At 38.4% G+C, this 16,748-nt stretch overlaps 1 long non-coding RNA gene across 1 annotated transcript; it reads left to right on the top strand.

The window, feature by feature from the left end:
- Window positions 1–10,594: 10,594 nt before the first annotated feature.
- LOC138884309 (uncharacterized) lies at window positions 10,595–11,600 on the top strand. Its single transcript, XR_011404476.1, has 2 exons — window positions 10,595–10,818; window positions 10,926–11,600. It is a non-coding gene; the product is annotated as an uncharacterized lncRNA (long non-coding RNA).
- Window positions 11,601–16,748: the final 5,148 nt, after the last annotated feature.

Below are 16,748 nucleotides of genomic sequence, written 5' to 3'. Positions count from 1 at the left end.
ATCAATACCGCACCAAGTCCAATACGCGATGCATCACAATAAACCGTATAAGGCCCTGAACCTGTGGGTAAAACCAACACCGGTATCGTAGTCAGAGCTGCCTTGAGCTTCAGAAAGTTCGCCTCACACTCATCCGACCATCTGAACTGGGCACCCTTCTAGGTCAACCTGATCATCGGGGCTGCAGTAGATGAAAACCCCTCCACGAACCGACGATAGTAGCCTACCAATCCCAAGAAACTCCGAATCTCTGTAGCTGATACTGGTCTAGGCCAGTTCTTGACTGCCTCAATCTTCTTCAGACCAACCTGAATATCCTTTGTTTATATAACAAGACCCACAACTGAACTCAACCAGAACTCACACTTCGAAAACTTAGCATACAATTGACTATCCCTCAAGGTATAAAGAACCACTCTAAGATGATGCTCGTGCTTCTCCTGGCTGCGGGAATAGATCAAAATATCATCAATGAAGACTATCACGAATTAATCTAAATAAGGCCTGAAAACTCGGTTCATCAAATCCATAAAAGTTGTTGGGGCATTTGTCAACCCGAATGACATCACCAAGAACTCATAATGCCCATACCGAGTGCGAAAAGTTGTCTTAGGGACATCGGATGCCTTAATCCTCAATTGATGGTAGCCAGATCTCAAGTCAATCTTCGAAAATATCTTAGCACCTTGAAGCTTATCAAACAAATCATCAATCCTCGACAACAGATACTTATTCTTGATTGTAACCTTGTTTAACTGTCGGTAATCAAAACACTGGCGCACCCCAAGGCAAAACACTCAATCTAATGAAACCCTTCTCGAGCAAGTCTTGCAACTGCTCCTTCAACTCTTTCAACTCAGGCGGGGCCATACGATACGACGGGATAGAAATGGGCTGAGTGCCCTAAGCCAAATTAATGCAAAAGTCAATATCCCTGTCGGGTGGCATACCCGGCAGGTCTGAAGGAAATACCTCAGGGAACTCACGAACAACCAACACAGAATCAATAAGAGGAACCTCAACACTAGATACACGAACATATGCCAAATAGGCCAAACACCCCTTCTTGACCATACACCGAGCCTTCACATAAGAGATAACACTATGGGTAGAATGACCAGAAGTCCCTCTCCACTCTAAACGAGGTAAACCCGACAAGGCTAAGGTCACAGTCTTAACATGACAATCCAAGATAGTGTGATAAGGTGATAACCAGTCCATCCCCAATATGACATCGAAATCAACCACGTCCAGAAGCAGTATATTTACACGAGTCTCAAGACCCCCCATCACAACTATACAAGAGCGATGGACTCGATCTACCACAATAGAATCACCCACCGGTGTAGACACATATACAAGGGCGCTCAAGGAATCACTAGGCATGACCAGATACGGTGCAAAATAAGATGACACATAGGAGTATGTAGACCCTATATCAAATAAAACTGAAGCATCTCTGCCACAAACTAGAATAGTACTTGTGATAACTACATCAGAAGCCTCAACCTCAGGCCTGGCTGGAAGAGCATAACATCGGGGCTGGCCCCCACTACCTTGGACTACATCTCTGGGACGGCCTGCAGCTGGCTGGCCTCCACCTCTAGCGGTCTAAGCTCCACCTCAACCTCCACCTCTAACACCTCTACCCCTACCCCTAGCTGGCTGAGTGGGCGGAGGAACACCTGGTGCCTGAACCATAACACGGGAGCCCTGCTGCTACGATTAAGTACCCACCAATCTCGGACAAGCCCTCCGAATATGATCATACTCACCACACTCAAAACATCCAGCTGAATGTTGCGGCTGAGGAAAATAAAACTGACCCTGGCGACCTAAATGACCACCCCAAAAACTCTGGAGCGGCGGTGCACTGATAGGAGCTGGTGGTGCACTATAGGGCTGCTGATCAGAATACTACATATGAGAACCACGGCCACCCGAAGCACCATGAGAAACCTGAAGTACTGACTGAAAGGGCTTAGGAGGATGGCCTCTACCATACGAATCCCTGCCTCCAGACGAGGCAACACTGAATCTGCCTTAATGATGGGGCCTCTTGTCCGGCCCATGACCACCTCCCTACGATAGAACCATCTCAACTCTCCGGGCCACATTGGCCGCCTCCTGGAAAGATATCTCACTCCCAGCTCCCTGGCCATCTGAAGTCGAATCGGCTGAATAAGTCCATCAATGAACCTCCTCACCCTCTCTCTCTCTCTGTGGGAAGTATGATAAGAGCATGACGATCCAAGTCGATGAATCTGGTCTCCTACTAGGTAACAGTCATAGAACCCTACTGGAGACGCTCAAACTGCCTGCGATAGGCCTTTCTCTGAATGATGGGGAGAAACTTCTCTAGAAATAGCTGAGTAAACTTCTCCCAAGTCAAGGCTGGTGATCCAGCTGGTCTAGCCAAACAATAGTCTCTCCACCAAGTCTTGGCGAATCCAGACAGGCGAAAAGTAGCAAAATCGACCTCATTGGTCTCAACTATCCCCATGTTCCTGAGAACCTCATGACAGATGTCTAGATCATCCTGGGAATCCTCAGAAAATGCACCGCTGAAGGTAGTAGTGAAGAGTTTGGTGAACCTGTCCAATATCCACAAAGCATCAGTAGACATAGCTGCTCCATCACCGGTATGAGCTACCATACCCGACTGAACTACTCCAACTGGCTGAGCTGCTGGAGTCTGAAACTAGGGAGCTACCTACTCCGGAGTGCGAGTAGCAGGAGTCTGGGCTTCTCCTCCAGCCTGAGAGACGGCTGGTGCTACAGAAAGCAAGTCTGCCCGGGTGACACTCTCCATAAGGCCCACTAGACAGACCAGAGCATCTTGGTGTACTGGGGTAGCAATAAACCCCTCTGGGACCTGAGTTGGGCCCACCGGAACTGCTGGGGCCGGAACCTTATTATCAAAGTCAACCTGAGGCTCTGCCGCTGGTGATGCTGCTCTGGGATGAGCTCTGCCCCTACCTCAGCCTCTAGCACGGCGTCGACCTCGCCTTCTACCCCTCGTGGGAGTTGCTGCTGGGGGCTCGGGCTGCTGGTCAGTGGATGAGGAAGCGCGTATTCTCGCCATCTGCAAAAGAACAGAGTAAAAATTCAATCAGCATTGAGAAACCAAACCACACAACAAGAAGGAATAAATGTGAAGTTTTTCCTAACTCTGTAGCCTCTAGGAGATAAATACAGACGTCTTCGTACCGATCCCTTAGACTCTACTAAGCTTGTCTTTGAACTGTGAGACCCATGTAACCTAGAGCTCTAATAACAACTTGTCACGACCCGGATTTCCTGCCCTCAGGAGTCGTGATGGCGCCTACTAATGTGAGCTAGGCAAGCCAATTATTGAACAGATTACCTTTATTCATTTTTATACCCTTTTAACATTTATAAAGCAATAATATGAAAAACAGCGGAAATTTCATTAAGTGAAAGAAATGTAGTAAAATATCTGAAATATGAATCTAATACAACTCTTCAAGCCTTAATCACCCAAAACTAGTGTCACAGTACCACAAATGATCTAAAAGTGCTAAATACAAAGTTTGAAAATAAAGATACATTGTTTCCGAATCAAAGAAACGAAAAAGGAAATAAATGATAGAGGAGATGTCAGGGCATGCAGACGCCTGCAAGTCTACCTTGGATCTCCGCGTGGACTAAGAGAAACCACCCAAATGCTATGGTCCAAGAGTTGCTCCGGGATCTGCACATAGTGCAGAGTGTAGTATCAGCACAACCGACCTCATGTGCTGGTAAGTGCCTAGCCTAACCTTGGTGAAGTAGTGACGAAGCTAGGACCAGACTACCAAATGAACCTGTATAGTTATATAATATACATCGGAAAATAAAACAGAAATAAACAAGTAAAGATGGGAGGGGGTAAATGCTACAGGGGTGTATCAATATCAACAGTAAATCAAGAGTAACGACATAAGGACAGCTTAGAATTCACGGCAAAACAATAAGAAACTTATGTCCAATCTATAAATACTTTGTATCAACAATTATTGCAGTGCGCAACCCGATCCCAATATATATCAACACTGTTGCGGCGTGCAACCCGATCCATATCATTTATCACTGTTGCGGCGTGCAAGCCGATCCACATATATCATTGTTGCAGCATGCAAGCCGATCCACATATAATATTGTTGCATCGTGCAACCCAATCAATATATAATATTGTTGCGGCGTGCAACCCGATCCACATATAATATTGTTGCGGCGGGCAACCCGATCCACATATAATATTGTTGTGGCGTGCAACACATTCCATATATAATATTGTTGCGGAGTGCAACCGGATCCACATATACAATCAACAAAAATCATAACAAGAGTCCCGACAAGGGATCAATAAAGAACTACACTATCCCGGCAAGGGAATCGACAGTATAAGTAACTACTTCCCGGCAAGGGAGAAATAGCTATAACCAAACTTGTTCCAACACCTATCTACCTCAGCTAACATCAATACTCAGTCATAAGTAATTTCCACGAGAATAACCATAATCCTTGCTCAATACAGAGAATCATCAACTTAAGCATCCATAGTATTATTCAAGAACACAATAAATCACAATTTAAGACTCACGGTCATGCTCGACACCAACGTATAGATACTCGTCACCATGTCTATACGTCACACTCCACAAGAAACAAGTAGCAAATAGGACACAACTCCAAATCCCTCAAGCTAAGGTTAGACCAAACACTTACCTCGATGCCACGAACACAATTCACGTCTCAATTATCGCTTTACCCCTTGATTCCACCACCAATTCACTCGTATCTAGCCACAAGTTACTTAATTACATCAACAAACGCTGAATAAATCTACCCCAATGCATAAAAATGAGTTTTCTAAAGTTTTACCCAAAAAGTCAAAAATAGCCCCCGGGCCCATAGGGTCAAAACCCGAGGTTCGAACCAAAAACCGATTACCTATTCCCCCACGAACCCAAATATATAATTTGTTTTGAAATCGGACCTCAAATCGAGGTCCAAATCCCATATTTTTTAAAAACCTAGGTTCAATTCAAAACACTCAATTTTCTCATGAAAATCATTGATTTTGAGTTGAAATCATGTGAAAATATGTTAATGATTGAAGAAAACGAGTTAAAATTGACTTACAATCTATTTGGAAGAAGGGTTGTTATTGAAAAATCGCCATAGGGAGTTTGTGTTTTGAAAAGATGTGAAAAATGGTTGATTTTCGGCTAAGTATAAAAATTGCAGGTTGCAGGTATGGGAATTGCGAAAAAAAGTGCGCAATTGCGAACCCCAACCTCTGCTAGGTTCGCATTTGCGAAGGGGGTTCTCACATTTTCGAGTTGGGAAATGCGAACAAGGGATCGCATTTGCGACTACTGGCTAGGAGGGGAGGCATCGCATTTGCGATAGATTTCCTCGCAATTGCGAGGTAGCTGGCCTGGGCCTTTGATCGCATTTGTGACGAGGCCTTCACATTTACGAACTCGTATTTGCGAGCCAAACTTCACAAATGCGAAGCCTGCAAGCCTGCAATGCACAGCTGAAAGTCTGCAATCCTCAAGTCCAAAAATTTACCCCGTGGCCTATCCAAAACTCACCTGAGCCCTCGGGGCTCCAAATCAAACATGCACACCAACCTAAAAACATCATACGGACTCGCTCGTGCACTTAAATCACTAAAATAACATCAACACCTATGAATTTAGCATCAAAATCATGAAATTTCCTTAAGAACTTCAAATTTCCCATTTTCTCAAAAACGATCCGATTCACGTCGTTTCAAGTCCGTTTCTTACCAAACTTCACAGACTTATTTTAAATCACATATAAGGCTTGTACCGGGTGCCAGAACCAAGATACGGGCCCGGTACCATCAAATTTTAATCACAATTCATTTCCAAAACTCATAAACAATTTCAGAAAATAATTTTCTTTAAAAATTCATTTCTCCGGCTTGGGACCTCGAAATTCGTTTCCGGGCATACGCCCAAGTCCCATATTTTCCTATGGATCCTCCGGACAGTCAAATCACAGGTCCGAGTCTATTTACCCAAAATGTTGGCCGAAGTCAAATTAATTCATTTTAAAGTCAAAATTCATCATTTTTCACAGATTTTCACATAATGGCTTTCCGACTACGCGCCCGGACTGTGCACGCAAATCAAGGTGATTAGAAAGAAGTTTTTAAGGCCTCAGAATGCAGAATTTATTTTAAAAATAGGTGATAACCTTTTGGGTCATCACAATACTTTTGTTCCCTTACCGGGATTCTTTTATGATTGATGATGATTTGTAAATGGGAGCGGTTTGCACGCCTGCAACAAGATATGTGAAATAGGAGCGGGTTGCACGCCTGCAACGAGATATATGAAATGGGATCGGGTTGCACGCATGCAACGGGATATACAAAATGGGAGCGGGTTGCACGCCTGCAACGAGATATATGAAATGGAGCGGGTTGCACGCCTGCAACAAGATATATGAAATGGGAACGGGTTGCACGCCCGCAACGAGATATATGAAATGGGAGCAGGTTGCACGCCTGCAACGAGACATGAGAAATGGGATCGGGTTGCACGCCTGCAACGAGATATGAAATGAAAGTGAAATTCTGTGTTTGTTTTCCTTATCCTTGTCAGTAATTGGATTTTGGTGTCCCGCACCTTCGGTTTGCTATGTTTATTTGTTGTTACCAATTCAAATGTTCTAACTGTTCAGATTCCTTTACCGTTGTGATCCTTTGTGAAGGAACCCCACCATGTTTTCAATACTCTGTCGTATTTATTTACATATTTTTCAATACTTCAAATTTCAATAATTGTTTTATCTTCAATTCATTTGGTTACTCAATTAAATTTTCTTAAACCTTCTGAGGTTGTATTTTACTTAAAAATGGAATTTCTACTAAGATAAATATTAAATTTCTTGTTAAAGGTAATATTTCATTCGATGTTGTACTTTAATTGAAAACGGTACTTTCTTTATTTAAATGATTTCAAAAAAATAACTTCATCTTTTCTTGTTGAGTTCCTAATTGGTTAGAAGTTGTACTCCACTTATGTTATGTAAATCAGACTCCTTGAACACCTTAATTGCATTGGTTATAGACCCTATAAACTGAGTAACATGAGAACATTATTATGTAAATTGTGATAGAAATATGTGGGCACAAGGTGCCGGGTGTGCTAAAAGTTTGGTAATTGAGGTTATAATATGACACATCGATCTTTGAGATAGCTGGGAATTTTGCATCAGAAACGATATGAGTTATTGAGCTGGCATCGCCTTCCCTGTTTGAGTACATTTTTCTTTACTTGTCTGTGTTCCAGTTATGTTGGTGTTAATTTATTTGGTTATCTTCGTTTCTACCCGTGTTTCTCTTTATTGTTTCTAATGATTGTAGTTCGCTCTTTCCCTGCTGTTAATATTACTATGTCATTTTTAGATTGATAGTTTATTATCAAATCCTATTCAATTCATTTGACCAGTAGGTGTCTGGACTGTTCCTCGTCAATACCCCACCGAGGTTAGTCTTGATACTTACTGGGCATCGCCGTGGTGTGATCATACTACACTTCTGTATATTTTTGTGTACAGATCCAGGTATTTGATCGGTAGTAGCTGCGCGGGTCGTTGCGTTGGAGACTCAAGGTAAACCTGCTACAGCGTTCGCAGGCCTCGGAGTCACCTTCATTTGTACTTATTTCCATTTGTTCCTTTTTGGTCCGGAGCTGTGATGTATTTATTTTGTATAACTACTCTTAGAAAGGTTTGTGACTTGTACCATCGGTTTTGGAAATTGTAATTTGTTCAGAGTAATTTAATTTAAAGTTAGTAAATATCAACATTATTTCAATTTATGTTAGGCTTACCTAGTTTAGAGACTGAGTGCCATCACGACTCCTTCGGAGGGATTTTTGGGTCATGACACATGCATTGCTCATACGTCACACCAACAAAATCACATGTTAAAATAGTCAGAATTAATTAATTTCAACCTTACCTTTTCACGCTACTCAAAACGGGAAGCCTTCATACTTTGTAGTTCAAGAGTTGCATATGTGGCTCACCTCGCTAAATAAAAAGAGATGTCAAAATATCACTTTTTTAAATAATTGACGCATCTTTAAAGCTTGTTGCATTTAAGATTTCCACGACACAATTAAGTATGTTGTCATTTTTTTTGTTTTCCTCACATTATTAAAGGGAATTAATTAGGGATGGTAAAAATGGCGTAATAGCCGAACTTTTTGTTACATTTTTTTTCTTTTTAGCTCGTTAATAAAGATAAAGATGAAGATACATCTCAAACTCTCACCATATCTCATTTAATTATTGGAAATCGGAGGCAATTTTGATATTTGCGGATACCTCATATAAAATAAAATGGAGGGATACCAAATTTCAAATAGGTCACATCACAATATGAATTTTAACTTATTTCGCCGATTGAACTATCCTCTTGTTACAAATCATCTTTACACTCTTTCACACTAACAAGAAAAATATATTCATTAGTTATATGTAAACAGGAAATGTGAATAATTATTTTTTGGGGGAGCTCAATACAATTAGACTTCTATGTAACAATCATCTTATAGGACACTATTTCATTGTAACATCCAAATTTACTTTGGAACTAATTTTTTAAATTATTATATAGTATATGTTCGCTGCAACATCAGTTCATTATATCGGCCAAAAATATTGGAACAAATACTTCGGTTTAGCTCACGAAATGGTCTCTTTGTCCATGATTTCTGTGATCTTATGATTTCCACGTATCTCCCAAAATTGGCCAACTCCAAATTTCTATTTTTGTGCTTATTGATCTGCGACTCAAGGTCCTACTTTCTTCTTTAGGAAAAAATACAAGTACATCATTTAATTTCTTGTATTTTGGCCCACCCAAATAAATGTATTGGGCCTTACTCAAAAGTATACGGGAAAGTGCACGGTTGGTCACTAATAACACATATATTTATATTTAAGCCACCGTTTAAAATGTCTTTAGTCTTTAGCCACTACTTTAATAAACTTTAACTGCCGGACGAAAATACCCTTCTGCTCATGTCCTTAACTTCAGGACTTCAGGACTACATGTCCTTAACTTTTGAACTTGGAACTCTAAGTTCAGGACTTCAGAACTACATGTCCTTAACTTTTGAACTTGTAAATCTAAGTTCAGGACTACATGTCCTTAACTTTTGAACTTGGAACTCTAAGTTCAGGACTTCAAGGCTACATGTCCTTAACTTTTGAACTTGGAACTCAAATTTCAAGATCAAGCGTCCTTAACTTTTGAACTTGTAAGTCAAAGTTAAGGACCTATTGTCCTTAACTTTTGAACTTGTAACTGTAAGTTAAGGACTGCTTGTCCTTAGCTTTTGTACGTGTAACTATAAGTTAAGGACTCTCTGTCCTTAACTTTTGAACTTGGAAATCAAAGTTAAGGACCTATTGTCCTTAACTTTTGAACTTGTAACTGTAAGTTAAGGACTGCTTGTCCTTAACTTTAGAACTTGTAACTGGAAGTTAAGGACTACCTGTCTTTAACCTTTAAACTTGTGTCCTTAACTATTGAACTAAACTTTAGGACTTCAAGACTACATTTCCTTAACTTTTGAACTTGAAACTCTAAGTTCAAGACCATGTCCTTAACTTTTGAATTTAACTTTAGGACTTCAAGACTACATGTCCTTAACTTCTGGGAAGGAATTGCATTTCCTGTTTACTCATCACTCTTTTTCTTATTTTAATTAGTGAAGATGAAAAGGTAAATCTCAACCAAGTATAATAAAATCTAGATTAAATGATGCACGAGATTAATAAGGTGAATAATGCTTCCTAGTATGACGGAACCAAATGATTAAGCGTGAATATGATAACTTCAAATGTAGAAAAATATTGTAATGGATGCGATTAGCCAAGATAAAAGATGATGTATGGATCTCAGAACTGTAGTAAGCAAAGTTGTCTTTTTTTTATTCACTTTCTGATCCCCCCCCCCAAAAAAAAATGTTCCCCCTTTATTTATAAGGGACAATCCCCTTTTAAACCCTAAAAAGGTATAACATAAAGAATATTCGAAAAGCATATTTCTACTGTTTCCAGCTATGCTTACACTACTGCAGACGTCGTATGTTCGCTAACCACTATCGGTCATCACCCTTTATAACGACCAAGGGACGTTACATCGTAAGGACCTCGTTCCTTGCCGTACTCAGTAGTGGTTGTGGTCGTACATCCAAATTTGGACTTATACAGTTAGTCCCTCTGCTTGTCGACGTTGCGGCCCGGTGCGTCCTTGATAAGCGGACATCCCTATACCTGCGGAGAAATTTGGCTTGCGAATTGTGACGGTTTGGCCAACAACGGAAGAGTAGTGCACTTCACGATACCATAGGTGGTGTGTCCTATTGGGAAATGATATCACTTCCACGTGCATCATCATTACGAGTCTCCCGAGACAGAGAATGATCGTTTGTCGCTTCGGTTTTGGTTCCATTGGGAGCCTTCCGGTTCGATTTTAGCTCTACCCAACCCTATAAATAGGTGAAGGGTTTGTTTTTTCAAAAACTCTTGGCTATTTCTTCTTTGGTTATTCCTTCTCATATCTTCAGCCTTTTCTCTTCCGATTTCTTTGCTTCCTCTCTTCCATTCACCGTTCTTGGCTCTTTTTTTGTTTCATTAATACATCTTCTGCCATAGACATTCCTAGAACACATCGGTCACGTGAGGGGATTTTTGACGCCACCCCGTTATCCAAGGCGCTTCCTTCTAGTGGCGAGGACATGACGGTGGATGAAGGTGATAACTAGGGATTCTAGTATATTTTATGCTCCTTTGTGCTTGAGTTTTGGATTAAAAATGCATGCAAGTAGTCCCGAAAGCTTACATGTTGTGCTTGTTTGCAGTGTTTGGTCAAAAAGTGACAAGAAAGTCAAAACCAGCTCAAAAAGGAGTGAAACCTGCTCAAGTACCAAGAAAAAGTCAAAGCACTGCTACAACAGTAAATCCACCGCAGCAACAATAGACCCACCGCCCGCAGTGCATTTGTTGCGGTCCATGGTGGAAAAGATTAGAGAGATGCAATTTTGGAAGCTCAAGCAATGCGGCCCACGGTAGATTCTTCGTGGCCGCAGTAGCCTCATCGCGGCCGCAATCCATTTGTTGTGGTCCGCGGAGAGGGGATTCAGAGAACTGGAATTTTGGAAGTTTCAAGACATCGCGGTCCACGGTCCATTCTATGCGTTCTGCGATGAAGCCACCGCAGTCGCGGTGCATTTTATGCAGTCTGCGGTGGCTAGATTCAGAGACCAAAACTTGAAGCCAAAAAGCCTCACCGCGGTCGCAGTCCATTTCTTGCGGACCGAGGTACCTCCGTCAAGGGTAGTTTTGTCCAAAAAATTCGGCCTTGTATAAATATTTCTTTTTCAGATTTTTAGGGTATCTTTATCTTAGCAGAGCACGTGAACGACGATTTAGTCTATTTTGAGTAATATGTAGCTAGTTTAACATTGAATCTTCAAATCTTAGCTTGTAATTATATTTTATGGGTTATTCTTCATCTAAATATCTGATTTCTTCCATTATTGTGAGTAGCTTGACCCATTAGCTAGGGTTGTAGCTCAACCCTAGTGTAGGTAATTGATGGTCTTTTGTTTTAAGGCTTAGATGTTTATGAGTGGTTAATATTTGGACTGATTTGTATTTTCCATGTTGAATTAGTGGTTGCAAACACTAATTTCTGCATTTTTGGACTTGGACTCTTCTTGAGAAAGAGAGCTTGAGACTCGAAAAATCAATCCAACAAGGAATTGGGGTGTATTCAAGAGATTGATAGCCCCAATTAAAGGGTTAAACCTAGAGATGGTAATACCCAACTTGAGCCTATTTTGCTTGCACAATTTTGACACCCAATTGGTCTTGAGAAAGTCAATTAGGGCAAGGTCACTCAAGCTATCGTGATCAAAAAGATTTAAATATCTTTTGGTCGAAAAGAACTCAAAAATATGAAATTCAAATATCTTTCTTGGCCTCAATCATGAACTATTCAATACTGAAAGATCAGAATAAAAGTTCTCAAGTTGACCTATTCTGGGCAAAAGACAAAAATAAATAGCACAAGTCATAAGTGCCCTAACAATAACAAAAATATTCCACAAACAAGATTCTGTTAGGTGGTTATTCTTTGTGGAAGGATATAATAATAGTGAGTACTGTCAAGAATGACACAGGTAGTGTGGAAGCTCTCAGCTCTTCTTGTAGTAATCTCTTTGAGGAGTCCGAAACCTAAATAATGACTTTTGGAACTCAAAATACGTTTATACAATTTAAAAAAAAAAATATTTTTCTATCTAAAACGCAATATTATACTGTATTTTACTTTAACGGAAATTTAATCGTTAAAATAAAGCACAGTATAATACTGTGTTTTAGTAAATTTTAGTAAACACCTTGATAAATCTGACGTACTTGCCAAGTGATTATTGTTAGTGGGGTCTGTATACATTTAACATTTTGAGTCCAAAACCACTGCCACACGCCCATGTGTTAGAAATTAAATCGGAAAAGACAGACCTTTTTACGCTAAATCAATCAATATAAAGATTGAATTATATTGTAACTAAGCTCTCCACTCAAGGTACAAACAGAGGCAGGCTATTATATAATAATACATAAAAAATAATGTCTGGCAAGAGTTGGCAATGTCAGTTGCTGGCTTAATAGAATAGGTCCCTATTACCATCAAGATAAAATTGCTTTGGCATCCTTTAGTTGAAAAACAAGTTATATTAATTATTCCGAAATTAATTATTTCGTATATTATTCTAATCTTCCGTAAAAATAATATTAAATTTTGAGAGGTTGGGATACCTAATCTCAGGAATAGTTATATCGTGATTTTATCTTAATCAAGTATGGGGTAAACTCATCTCAAATGTAATATCAAAATTAATTATTCCTTATCCCGGATAATAAACGAGTCGTTACTCTTCTAATTGTCCAAGTGTTATTACGGGTGGTGGATGTATGAAATCCCTCCTCATTTAGTAAGAAGTTTTAAATTCGAGTGTGAAAATAAAAGAATCTTAATAAGAAGTATTTCGCCCTTAAATATATTATGTGCTTTGAAAATCCTAATTACTTGAGTTGGTAAGTTTGGGATACTAGATTTAGTAAAATCGTGAGTCCGAATCCTAAATGGCAACTTTCTCGACTCAAAACGCGTTTCTACAGTTTTAAAAAAAAGTTACTTTTCTACCAACTCGATTAATATTAGCCCTTAAATATATTATGTGCCTTTTTATAATATTAGCATAATGTATATGATCTTCTTCTACTTTATTAGAGAATCTATCTTTAATATCATTGTAAAATAGCTAATACCTCCAACAATATTACATTAAATTGTGTAAGGTATAATTATGTAGCCTGATAATACTTGTATTTAAACTGTTGAACTTTGCTTGCTTATTGTTAATTTCAAAATTTAATCTTGATATCACTGTGTGTGCCTAATTCATTTTACTTTTATTACAAATTGTTGGAAAAAAAATATTTGCTTCTTTGGAAATGAATTTCTTGTATTACTTCTACAATATTAGGTTTGTATGATGTTGTATTTTTGATAGTAATCTATTATTAAGAAAAAAGTAATTTTCTTTACTATAGTAAATATTTTGTATTATCTCCACTATATTAGGTTCGTATACTGTTATTTTCTTTACTCCAACAAAATTCACCTTAAATTGGAATGAATAATAACTTTAAATTTTAAAAGTTAACAAGGTGATCCATTTGACGAGAGAAATAGGTTTGGAATTCAAAAAACAAAAAACGAAGGCAATATGAAAAGCTTTTCAAGGAACATAGAAACGAATTTGGATTCTCGGAACATAGGAATAGAATTGAATAGGAATAAAAGGTTTGCATTTTTATGTTGGGTACGCACAGTAATGCTCCACTAGCTTGTAATTAATTTTGCTTCTATATATTATATCAATTTAACAACCAAAAAAAAACGGATACTTTTTTTAGCAGTTTATACAAAGAAAATTTTTTGTTTAGCAAGAAATTTTTATTCTTAATTTAAGTAAACTAGGGCAATTTCCTGGTCAACTTTTGTTTGTATTCTTGTGTGATCTGATTGATGTTAATCTTTAGTAAAACAGTAAGTTAACTTAGTTTGATGAAATTACTTTTAATAAATCCAAATACAATCAATGAATAACAGGATCACTTTCGAAATTGTTTGCATGAATTGCGCCATAAAAATATATGATTCTCATTTTTGGATTAATATACGAAATTTTAGTGTCTAAAATCATAAACCGAAAGGTGTAGATGGAGAATATTGGGATTAAGATGTTTAAGAAAGGTTTGCCTTCCAAACAATTGGAACTGTTGGGGGACCCACATGGTTAGGAAATTGCCATTTCAAAAAGCAGGGAAATTCACGTGGGCAGTGGTTTTGGACTCAAAATATTAAATGTGCACAGACCCCACTAACAATAATCACCTGGCAAGTACGTCAGATTTCTGAAGGTGTAAGACGTAATATAATATTGCGTTTTACTCTACGCATACTACTCTTTACTTTTAACAATTAAATTTTTATTAAAGTAAAACGTATTTTAAGACTGTGTTTTAGGTACAAAAGTAATTATTTTAAAAAATATATAAACGTATTTTAAGTCCCAAAAATCATTATTTGTGTTTCAGACTCTCTCTTGAGTGCGTCTGCCTCAACTGACAATTCATATCCAATCTGAAAGGCAGATACTACTTCATTAATTCCTTTTAGTCTGTACTAACTAGTAGTTAATAGAATCACAATTCACTCTACTTTCAGTATATAGAAGGCTAGATTTCTACTAATTAAGCAATCTTATCACCTCAAATATTTTGCAACAGAAGTTATATAAATACATTTAGCAAGTTAACAAAACTTAACCCAAAAGAACATCAGAAAGTGATGGAAGAAATAAGAATATAATAATTCTTTCAGCTCATCATTGTTCACATACTCTACTAAGAAATTGTGATATGCCTATAAAACCAAAGGTTAAAGAATTACTAAGATAAATTCGTCAGAGTAATTTAAAGGTTTAGACTTTAAAATCTATACATTATCTCGAATATTCCAATAACAATGGTGTTAGTTTGGAATCAAGCAACAACAAACAATTATTACTTTTTACCATATACTTCCTCTCAACTCCTACTTTAATCTGTGCAACCTATCATTAGTGGTAGCATAAGTCTTCAATGATTTAGCAATTACACTATTATCCAACTCTTTTCTCTAGTCAATTACCTATAACTTAGAGTATCATGAATCTTCACTATAATACATAGTTTTTTATCTCACATAAATGTATTGTTATCATATTAGACGTGGTTTACTCTTCCTAAGATCCTCCAACAAATTCTTGCTTCTAATTATTTATATCTTGGAACTAAATATACAAGAAAAATTGAAGGATATGATAGAAAAGATGGTTTATCGAGGTGTAGGCTTGCTGAAACTTAAAGGCGAGACTTGAAGTACTCAACCATCACAATAGATAATCTTGCAACTTGAAGTTTTTTATTTGTAGGAGGAAGAGATGAAGGGAAGGACTGGTCCCACTGGGTGTACGAATTTGTTTGCAACAAATTTATGCAGAGAAAAATAAAACTGCAATCACAAACAACTATAAAGAAAAAAAGATCTTATTGATAAACAGTGCAGGTTACAATTATGTTTATCCCTTGTTTCTTCCCTCCGGTTTATTCTACGTGATTCGAGGGCCTTAGAGGCGTATTTCTCGAACGTAGGACTTTTAGCAAGACATATTTGACATGTCTTTGATCTCTTAACGAATATTCCAAGAATTTCATGGAATTTCGGAGATCTCATATTTGATCTCTTTGTCACGACCCGGATTTTCTACCGTCGAAATCGTGATGGTGCCTAACTCTTGAATGTCAGGCAAGCCAATAGATACAGTTTTAACACATTAATGATTAACCAAAACAGTAATAAATGATAATTTAAAGTTAAATAGATATGGAGTGCGGAAATTTTATAATAGTTCAAAACTCTAAAACACGACTAACCCAATGATCTGGTGTCACAATCCACGAACGTCTAAAAATTTCTACAAATACTGGTTTAAAGGAAAAATACATCTATTTTTCGGAATGAAAGAAAACAGGAACTAAGACAGAGGGAAGGGGACTCCAGGGTCTGCGAACATCGGTAAATTACCCTGGTTCTCCTGTGGATTAAAGGCAACAACCTCAACTCTGATCTGTATGGTCCAGTACCGGGATCTGCACAGAAAGTGCAGAGTACAGTATCGGTACAACCAACCCCATGTACTGGTAAGTGCCAAGTCTAACCTCGGCGAAGTAGTGACGAGGCTAGGACACGACAAACAATATAAACCTGTGCAGTTAAATAATATACTAACAGAATAACAAGTAACAAATAAAAACTAAGCAGAAATGAACGGGAAGGGGCAACATGCTATGGGGGTTCCAACGCATAGAATCATAGCAGTAAAGGAATCTAAACAGCTAGTACACTTGAAGCGATAACAACAAATAAACACATCAAACAAAAATGCACGGCATCACCCTTCGTGCTTTTACTCTCAATCCTCATCATGCATTCAATAATAGAAACGTACATGTCATCACCCTTCGTGCTTTATCACTCTTCCTCACCATATGAATAATAGGATTGT

This window comes from Nicotiana sylvestris, chromosome 12 (genome assembly GCF_000393655.2).
Source record: "Nicotiana sylvestris chromosome 12, ASM39365v2, whole genome shotgun sequence".
NCBI classification, from domain to species: domain Eukaryota; kingdom Viridiplantae; phylum Streptophyta; class Magnoliopsida; order Solanales; family Solanaceae; genus Nicotiana; species Nicotiana sylvestris.
This window is presented reverse-complemented; position numbering and strand designations above follow the sequence as displayed.